The sequence below is a fragment of the Dipodomys ordii genome, unplaced genomic scaffold (assembly GCF_000151885.1).
Source record: "Dipodomys ordii isolate 6190 unplaced genomic scaffold, Dord_2.0 Scaffold30, whole genome shotgun sequence".
NCBI lineage: Eukaryota > Metazoa > Chordata > Mammalia > Rodentia > Heteromyidae > Dipodomys > Dipodomys ordii.
This window is the reverse complement of record NW_012267246.1, coordinates 350,662-361,528: the sequence shown is the minus strand read 5'-3', so window position 1 is coordinate 361,528 and position 10,867 is coordinate 350,662. Positions and strand designations below refer to the sequence as shown.

Below are 10,867 nucleotides of genomic sequence, written 5' to 3'. Positions count from 1 at the left end.
TCTGATATATATATATGTATATGTATGTGTATATATATATATATACATATATATATAAATTACTAACTTGCCTTTCTATAGTGAAATATTTCCCTTTCTTAGCCATGAGGCACAAAATCCAACTGCAAAAATCACTGAATTTGGGTGGGCAGTACTCAAGTGGTAGAGCACCATTTTAGCAAGCACAAGACCCTGAGTATAAACCAATTATGGAAAAAAAACCCACTTATTTTAAATTCCAGGTTTACAGAAATGCTATGGTTTTTGTTTGCTTTTGTTCCCACTCATTGGACCCTAAACATTAAGAACTTGTTTCTGTTTTAGCCCTTCTGTTTCACCACATTCTCTTCCCACCTTGTGAGAACACAGTGTAAGAAATGGAGGAAGCAAACCAGTTGGTGGTGTCTGAGTTTATTTTTCAGGGACTGATTCCGAGGAGCTGCAGATCTTCCTCCTACTGCCATTTTCTATACTTTACCTGCTGACTTTTGTAGGAAATTTCTTTGTGGTGCTGCTGATCATCACTGACCACCATCTCCACTCGCCCATGTACTTCTTGATAGCTAATCTCTCCTTTGTTAACTTCTGTCTCTCCTCAGTAACCATGCCTAAGCTGACCACAGACTTCCTGCAGGAGAACAAGATCATTTCCTTTGGGGCTGCATGAGCCAAATGCTGGATGTGCATTTCTTTGGAGGGGCTAAGATGACGATTCTCGTGATGATAGGTTATGACCCATGGCCATCTGCAAGCTGCTCCACTACTCCAGCATCATGGACAGGCAAAGGTGCATCTGCTTGGTTTGGATAGCATGGATGATTGGCTTTTTGCATTCTCTAATTAAAATGGTCACGATATTGGGTATGCCCTTCTGTGGACCCAGAGTAGTGGACAGCTTCTTCAGTTATATGCCCTTGGTTATGAAATTAGCCTGTATGGAAACAGACAATTTGGGAAGAGTGGTAAATGCTAATAATGGCATTTATGCAACAACTTGCTTCATTCTTTTGATGATCTCCTACACGTATATAATATTAACTGTCTTCTTTCATTCTAAAGACAGGCATCAAAAGTTCTCTCTACCTGTACCTCCCACATTGCTGTGGTGGTATGTTCTTTGGACCCTGCATGGTCATCTTTTTAGCATCAGTCAATACCACCTGGATGGACAGGTTTCTTTCTGTGCTTAATACACTCATCACACCCATCCTCAATCCAGCCATCTACACACTGAGAAATAAAGAGATTAAGAATGCCATCAAGAGACTGTGGCCTCACTATCAAACATGAGACTCTAATTTTAAATCCCTGCACCTCAAAGAAAACAAGAATACAAAAAAACCCTGACTCATCAAAATGTGAATCCAAGGTAAAATTGTTAGATATCTCACATAATCAGAAAATCCACTCTCTGTGCCCAGTTAAGCTACATTTTCACCTGTAAGTTGAACTTTATACAGCACTCATCCATGCTTTCCATTACGAAAATACATTCACTTGTTACATACTAAGAATCTTACTCCTGAGTGAAAATAATAGCTCTTTTAAAATGTCTATTGTGTGTCTCCAAAGATTGTAGGGTAACAATAATGAAAATAACATTTCCCATGGTTTATTAAAACCAACTTATGTTTCTAACACTGGGCAAGGCATTTCACATAGATCATATATTAGTTACAAAATTACTCTGAATTAAGTTATTATTCCCATTTCTATATAAGCTATATCATATGTCTAACTTTTCTATAGATAATACTAAGATATTAAGTGGTACATCCGTGTAGAAAACAAAGTAAGTGCATCAAACCACAATATTTTATGCTTGTCCTCTATAACATAATTGCTGCAATTGTTCAAATCTTATTCATATAAATGCACAACACCTGTGAATGTTTTTTTCCATAAAAGGAAAGGACTATGTGTACAATTTGAAACACATTTCTGTTAATAAATTCTTTTATTATTGTTGTTTTTGGTTGGTCATGGGGCCTGAACTCTTGGCCTAGGCACTGTCCCTTAGCTCTTCAGCTCAACGTTAGCACTCTAACATTTGAGCCACAGCACAGTTCTGGCTTTTTCCTGCTTATGTAGTGCTGAGGAATCAAACCCAGGGCCTCATGCATACAAGGCAAGCACTCTACCACTAAGCCACCTTCCTAGCTCTATAATTGGGTTTCTATTACTGGAAAAAAGTAACAGACAGCCCTGAGTGTGGGAAAAGAGAAGGGTGTGTTCATTGTTTCAAAGCAAAAGAAATGCAGACAGATGAGAGGAGAGCCGAGGAGGAACTGTGGATGACAGTGAACTGTGGTGCCCATTCCTCCCCTGCAGAGCTCAGACACCCACAGTGATGAGCTAGAGGCCTGTCATTCTGCTAAGGAAACTTCCACCCCTAACACCCATTTCCAGCACACACAAACACATGCATACACATAGATATGCACCACACTGAGTATATACAATATATATGCTAATTTATTAAAATGCTTTAAAAAGGAAAATACCTGGTGTTTTAACAGCATTGTGAGTACCCAGGGAAAGGCCAGTTATGCCAACATTCAGTCTTTTTAAATATAGTAGATTTAATAATCTTTCATATTGCATGCTACTTGATGATTTCTGCCATTTTCTGGGTATAAGACATCTTTAGAATATCTTAGTATCTAGTTTATTTTCCATGTACTGAAGAAACTTGGAATTTCTTGGATTTCATATCTATGACAATATCTTACAGATAACAGTTAAAAGCAGTCTTTTTCTCCAATGCCAATAAAATGAAGGGCTCATGATACCAAAATGATTTGTTGAAGAAAATCATATAAATAATTAGAGTTGTGTCATCCACAAACCAGATTATTGTGGAAGCATCCCCATCACGCATGTTTGTGTACAGATTTTCTTGAAGACCTAAGGTGACATTTTAGGATATATTTGGGATGAACTTGTTTTTACTTTTCTCAGTAATATAACTCTTCATTGTTAAGAGTTATTTCATAAGTGATGTAAAGCCTGTATATAGTAGCCTGTCTCACCAGGCTATGGAAACAAACAGCTGAGCATCTTGACCAAGTTCTTGCTACAACACAATAATTATTTCATGAAAATTTAAAAATGAGGTCTTATAGTGCAGCTGGTTTTCAAGAAAAGGAATTTTATTTCATTCACCATCAATTCAATGTATATCACTTCCTAAAAAATTGTGTTTCAAAAAGAATCACAATGGAACCTTTAAAATGATTTTGAGCTGAATACCCAAAAACATTTTAAATGTAGAAAATATGGAGTGTAGACTCTGTCATGCTCCCAATAGGATTGCTAGATATTTATAGTAATGAATAAAGTATCTATATCAAAAAGCTTATGTATAGAAAGAAATCAGCTTAAACTAAAGTTTTATTTGAAGTTTAAAACAAATCAACAAAAATCCAGTGGGCTGGGAAGGTGGTTCAGTGGTAGAGTGCTTGCCTTGCATGCATGAGGCCCTGGGTTTGATTCCTCAGCACCACATAAGCAAAAAGAAAAAAGCCAGTAGTGGCGCTGTGGCTCAAGTGGTAGAGCGCTAGCCTTGAGCTGAAGAGCTGAGTGACAGCACCCAGGCCCAGAGTTCAAGCCCCACAACCGGACCCAAACATTTTTTTTAAATCCAAAAATTATTTCCAAATACTAATAAAACTTAGGATACAACAAGATTTATTAAGTACGAAATGAAAAAGTACACAAAGCTAAGAAGGAAAAATTATGGCTAAAAAGACACCTGCCACATCAACTATTTAAAATCTAGTCAGTAAAGCAAGATCATGTTGTTGTTTAGATTATATTGTTTTAAAATCAATAATACTTATTTTCTTAACATTTTATTGCCATTAGTTGTACAAGGAGATGTCACATGCTATTTCCATACATGTACATGAGGTACATTGGTCAGTTTAACTTTCTGTAATTCTACTTGGTCCCTGCTGCCCCCTTCTCAAAAAAATTCAGTAAGTTTCATTGTTCTATTTTAAAGTACATTGTTCTATATTTAAAGTACTTCGATTGTATTCACCCTCACTGCTTCCCCACCCAACAGAAACGTGTAAGTCTTGTTATCATTTTTAGTGTATATTAACTGTGCAAGGAGGTTTCTCTGGAATATTTCATGCATGTTCATATTATATTTCAGTTCACATTGTTCTCAGGCTCTGTATTCTCCTTCTTGTGTGACCTACTATTTTCTAATTTATCCATAGGGAGCTGGCTGATACTTTTCCTCATTATTTTGGCCCAAAGATTCCAATATCTTGGAAATTAATGCCTCTAGAAAACATCGATCTTAATGAAACAGCTTCATTTTTCTTTAAACAGAAACTGTATCATTTCCTTATGAAATGGACATGCACAATAGAAGTCAAGGAAAACCTGTGAATCAGTCCAGGTTCAGTCACACTGACACTTCTGAAATAGATTCAGTGAACTGCAAGAAACCCCATGTAGATACAGTTAACCCATGAAAGCACACTGGCACTTTACAGAAAAAAATAATCTTAGGAAACACCAAGTGGACTTACATTTACTTTATCCTTAGTACTCCAGTATTTCTCAAATGATTACTTGTCATTTCTCAAAAACATGCAAGAATGAACAGTTAGGAATACCTTGTGGTAAGTGGAAATTGTTATTTAGCCAGATATTGGTGCCAAACTCATACTGTCACTGATTCTGGTAACTTTCCAAATTCAGAAGACATCACAAATTTAAAAAGATATTATAGAACCAAATAATTAAGTCTCAGACACAGAACAGGGCAATTTTTCTATTATTCATTATGTCTCATGAGACTTGACCTTTGGTTCAAACCAAAGTTCGTGGAAGCCTTATTATCTACAGAAAATCAGTCATGGAGACTATATTGGTCATTATTACCAATTAGGCCAGTTAGTTTCATTCCTAAGACTAAGATTTATTGGTATCTGTCTTACTGAGATGTAACAATGAATTTAAAAGGAGTAAGTTCTATTTTTCCTCTCTTGAAGCTCTGAGGGTGAAATCCATGCCTTTATAGATAGGTAGGAAGCCTAATCTAATTGTCCACACTGCATTATAATCCTTCCTATGTTATTTGCTCCATTTCCTGATGTTCACTTTGATAAACAGTACACTTGTTGTTTAGAGGAGTTACGCCCTTGGATTCCTCCCCTAAGTATACCCTTCTTTCATCAGCTTACTTGTGTGTTACTGCATTGAGCCCTGGGTTTGACATGATCATAGTCGGATTTTAGATTTAGCTTCCACATATGAGAGAAAGTATGTGCCACTATTTTTAAAAAATTAATTTGACTCAACCAACATTTTTAATTCTTCTACTGATCTATGGAAAATCATTTCCACCTCTTCTTTTTTTTCCCCAGGGCTGAGGACCAAACCCAGGGCCTTGCCTGAGCCGGGCGGGTGCCCTTCCGATGGGCTAAACCCCCAGCCCCATTTCCACCTCTTCTTAACAAGAGAAAATAAAATTCAATTCCAAACAAATACAGCCCTAAGAAAACATGCTGAGCAAATATAGAGCCTTGCTCCTTTCAGGCTTCTATGGGACATGGACATTCAATTCTGTCATCTGTGTACTAATGACCAGGCCTGGCTTCACTCCTGAGGCCTCTGGGGTTGTCCCAACGACTTCAGGTCCTGACGAATGCTTCTCCCCTCTCTCCTCTCCTCTCCACTCCCCTCCACTCCCTTCCTCTTCCTCTTCCTCTGCTTCCTTCTCCTCCTTCTTCTTTCATTCATCTACTGTTACATATTCAGAATAACTTCACACATTTTCTACTTTTTTATGTGTAACTGTTTTACAGTATCACTGAACAAGTTAGCCAGCAGCACACAGGCTTTACTTAGAGTCAACCCAAAAGGCAAGGGTCACAAAAAGCCATCCAGAGCCAAATAGCTCCTGTTAACTGATAACAGACAAATGACACATTTATTCCCTCATCAGCTCTAGGCTGGTCTGCATGTTTACAGGCTTAGTTATAGATGTATCTATCAGCTTTGCCATGGTGTGGCAAGGGGGGGAGTGTCCTGGCTAAATGCACTTGGACACCCTCACCTCAGCCACCACACCCACCCATGCTCCCAGGTTACCCCGCCACATGGGCACAGTTTGACACTAACAAACCATTGCCTCAAAACCTTCCCTCTCCCCTGGCTCTCACCAAGCACCTCTGATACTTTTCTCTCAGGAAAAACAGTGACTTCGAGATCTGTTTCCCAAGATGCACGTAAAGAGCTGGATGTGGGCTGTCTCCACAGAATCAGTGGGTCACTTCCCTGTGCAGCTAATTAATTTCCTTCCCTTATAAAAACAAATCCTTCTATACCGTTGTCTTCAGGAGGCTCTTTACAGATATGAAGACTAAGCCATCTGAATTCCTCCTCCTCCTAAAAATGCACCTCTTATGACTCAACAAATAGAAGAAATGCTTTGCAATTATGGAGCGGTCCTCATTCCTTCTTCTCTCTTCCCTCTGCTCCCTTTAGATGTGTGTCCTTTTGTATAGTACTTGTGTTAGAAATCTCCTTTACAAAAACACTTATCCTTTTGTTCTGCACATTTTTCTCTTTTAAAGTTTCACTGGGATGTATTGTCATATAACACACATTCTATGCACATACCCACTTGATCTTTTCTAATTTCTTTACCTACTACAAAGAAGGTTTCTACTTTATGTACTCTTCAAATCATTGTAAACTTCAGTTCCAACTGTGCAAGGCAGACCTCTAGTCTAAGCTACTTCCTACCTACTTGAATACCAGATTCTTGTTTAAAACCAAAAGGACATCTCAAACTTAAACTCTAATATTCTGGTGTGGCTCTGGCATGGATGTCTTTGAAGACTCTGGCTTTTTAGCTCAGAGATGAAGGTCAAATTCAGAAATATTCTGTCCCATGGCCAGAGACAGTACAGACAAGGTGGTGGGTTTTAGATCTAAAATGTTCAACAACTGAAGAAATAGCAAGGAAAACCAGGATGAGTGATACCAACAGAAAAAGGGGACATCTTCACTTAAAAAAAGAAGGCTAGGAGATTGATGAGGGGTGACATCGATCAAGGTACACTTTATTCATAAATTGATATGTTGAATTGAAGCCCTTTTATATAATTACTTAAAGATAATAAATAAATAGAGGAGGCTAATTTTATATTAAACAAAATAAGAACTCACTGAATATGAGTATCTTTCTAGTAGGTAAAGGCAACCCTATCAAATATAAACAATTATAGCTTTGTTCATAATGCCCTACTAAATGAGTGTAAAGCTCACAGAGGAAGACCGTGAGCTGGAATTCAGAACACTCGGTATGTGGCTCTAGTTTTCTGATTTCTGTGAACACACTGGCTACTCAAACACCCCAGGTTGTTAGCCTATAGAACCCAGTGATTGAATGAGTTATTCAAACTCCATTCCCACTTGTATACAAAGCCGTGACTCTGGCAATACATTTTGTTTAATGTGTTTGCATTTTTCATTTGAAAATGTGTCCCCTAATGAATGTCAAGGTTTACATCACCCCTAAGAAAGATGACAAATCCTGAATGGGGCTTGCTCCTGAATGATTTCTAGGAGCTTCCACTAGCAATAGTTGTGCAATAGTCAAGCACATAGTCACTTTTCCAAACTGGCTCTCACAGATAACTAGACTTTCTTCCATGATCATATATAATAATCCCTGATGCTTGAAAAAAAAGACATTTTCACTTACTTAAATATTCACTTTTTTATAACCAAAAAGTTTAGAAGGAAAAATTATTAAATGTAATTTCCCTACAATTTGTAAGGGCTGTGATTTTGGGTTTCATATTGACAACTTGAACTAATTTTTAGAAATATATTATCTCATATTTCTTTAGCTTTTGTTATGTTCCTGAGACTGATTTAGCTAGGTAATAGGACTAGACAAAACCAGGAATGCCTCCTGACCCCTGAACTTCACTTAGCATTTATGAAGGGTAAGTAAAGTACTGCCAAGAGGCTAAAAGTCAATTTGATCTCCTATTTCTTAGTGTCCTAGAAGATGAACCTGTCAGTTCACTGAAACAGCACAGAATATTTCCAACTCCTACTCCATTCCAATATGCCTGACTGTCACATCCATGCATCATATGCTTAAACTCAACTTTTCCTTGTGTCCATGAGTACTTTCCTTAAGATAGTCATTACTTTTGAACTTTCCACTCAAAATTCACATAAATAGTATACAAAAGTGCAAGGAAATTACCCTCTCTGGTGTTCATAATGCATTGGTATGTGCTGGTTTAAACTGTGATGGACAACCTGGTAACAGTATCTTACCCTCCTGTTTCTCCTTTAGAGTTCTTTCTTGTTCCTTTTCCCCTCACTGATCTTGTTCTCTAGCTATCTTCAACCCATTACCATTATTCTCCATAGACCCTCTTATATGCCCTTCATTGTATCTTGCCATTGGCGTTTATTACATTCATAGTTACATATTTTGTTTTGTGATTCTCACATTTTAGAGTAACTAAAGATCAAATTGAATTCTTTAGTTTTGTGGGTAGTTTAGATCACTCTCTAAAAAAATTTTATCAGCTAACACTCCAAGACAAACACTAGTTCAACAGTATGAGCAATAGTAGTAGCACAGCAGCGACCATCTCCAGGAAGCCTTCTGGGGTCATTTTGTTGTATAATGCTGTGTCAGTCATTTCCCCAACTCCTTAGTATTTATGCCTTGGTGCCCTGATGATCTAAACATGGGTGAGCAGCTCAGGAATGGTAGCAAGGATTAATTAAAATGGTAAAGAAAGGTATAAATGGTAACATAAAATAATAAATGCTGAAACAAGGATACAGGTTGACCCATTGTAACAGTGACATCCTCGCTAGACACTCAAACAGGATAGATGCAGATGCGAATATAAGTTGAAAAAACTTAAGAAGTAATTTTGACTCTACTCTTTCCAGTGAGAATAATTGAATCAGTATAACACTGAGATTAAACTCATGAAAGAAAAAAGGAATTCATTTGTTGAAGGGAAGTGATCCAATCAAATTAATTCAGAGAGAAAAATGAGGCTATCATAAGAAACTCAAAAGAAATACAGAATACAAAATATGAGATGCCACTTTGACAACTTATATTCAATTAAGCTAGAAATCAATACATTCTTTTCACCTTTTCTTCTCTTTCATTCTTCTTTGTGGGACTTAATTGCTGTTCTGCACATCCTCAGACATACCCATAGTCGATTATTAGAACTTATCCCCCATTGTGTACACACTTAATCCAGAAATTTATTACTCAATTCAAAACCTTAGACTTAAATTCCTTAATAACAGTACTAGCTCTTTATACCTATATAATATTTTAAGTATTTTTAAGTTTTTCACATCTCCTTTTTATCCATCCCCTTCTCTCATTATATCCATGGTCTTCTCTGAATATTTTGTTTTCAATCTGCATAATTTTTAAGCATTGCACTTAATTTTTAATTTTTGCTTTTCTATTTTTTCTTGTCTTTTTTTCTTTCTCTTTCGTCTTTTTCTCTCTCTCTACTTTCATCCTATCCAACCTATTTCCCACTTTGAGATTAGGACTTAGTTAACTCTCCCTGACCCTTCCCACATCTCTCTATTCCTATTTTTACCCACATCTCTCCCTAAACACAATAATTTCTGGTTTGCCGAATTCTTCTTTGTAGTTCGTAGCCCATTAATATATAGATGTTTGATGTTGAATAGATATATCTGTTGAACTAGATTGTATCTGCAGACTTTTGACTGTGCAATTACAGACTTTGGTTGATGCTTGCCTTAAGTTAGTGTTGTAGCACAAAACTGGTGTTACTTTCATCCCGAATGGGCAGAGTAAGCCGGAAAAATACAAGATAAGGGCAAGTCCAGGTATCTCAACTCCCACTCATGATAATCAGGTGACAGAACAGATAATGAATAACCCAGAGGAGAGCTCCCAAATAGTTCTACAAACATTGATGGTAAACATGGCAAATGAAAAGATTGAAAACATACAAAGGACTCTGTATGAGCTTGATAGGGAGAGAGAGGAGGCAAACCAAAGGTTAATACAGGAAAAGATTGAAAACCTACAAAGGCAAACAAAAGGTTAATACAGGAATATCATGAGCATGAGGAAGCTACTCAAAAACTGATACAGGTTTTTGCATGAGCAGCTTGAGAACACTCAAAGAGAAAGGCAGGAATGACATGAGCAGGCTGAGAACACTCAAAGAGAACTGCAGGAATGGCGTGAATGTGAGGAAGCTAAGCAAAGAGTAATACAGGAATTGAGAGAGCAGGATGACAATAGACAAAGACCACTAAAGGCATTCATGGAATCCATTAACAAAGCGATGAAGGATATCAGGGAGACCACATAGGGAATGCTGAATGGAAACCAACAGAAGGAATGGGAGTCCAAGGAAACCATAACCAATCTAACTAAGTGATTTGAGAATAAACACTGAACACCAAATTAAGGAATTAAAGAAGTTCATACAAGATCTAAAACAAAGGTTTAACAAAGAATTTGAAGCCATCAAAGCTGACCAATTAGAAGGAAAAGAAATAAAAAACAAAGTAGATAGTCTTGACAGCAGGTTAGACCATGCAGAAGATCGAATCTCGGGGATTGAAGACAGTCTAGATATTATAGATATTATAGAGAAAGAACATACAACTAAGACAAGTCCAAGAAATATGATAGATCTATCCAACACCTGGAAGACACCATCAGAAGGCCTAATCTAAGGATAATGGATGTAGAGGAGCACCTAGAAACAGAAGTTAATGGTCTAGGAAATTTGTTTAACAGGATCCTAGCAGAGAACTTCCCAAACATACAAAAAGATAGGCC

The 10,867-nt window shown here is 37.2% G+C and overlaps 1 pseudogene; it reads left to right on the top strand.

The window, feature by feature from the left end:
* The first annotated feature begins 377 nt into the window (after window positions 1-377).
* Window positions 378-1,290, top strand: LOC105985536 (annotated as a pseudogene).
* The last annotated feature ends 9,577 nt before the right edge of the window (window positions 1,291-10,867 follow it).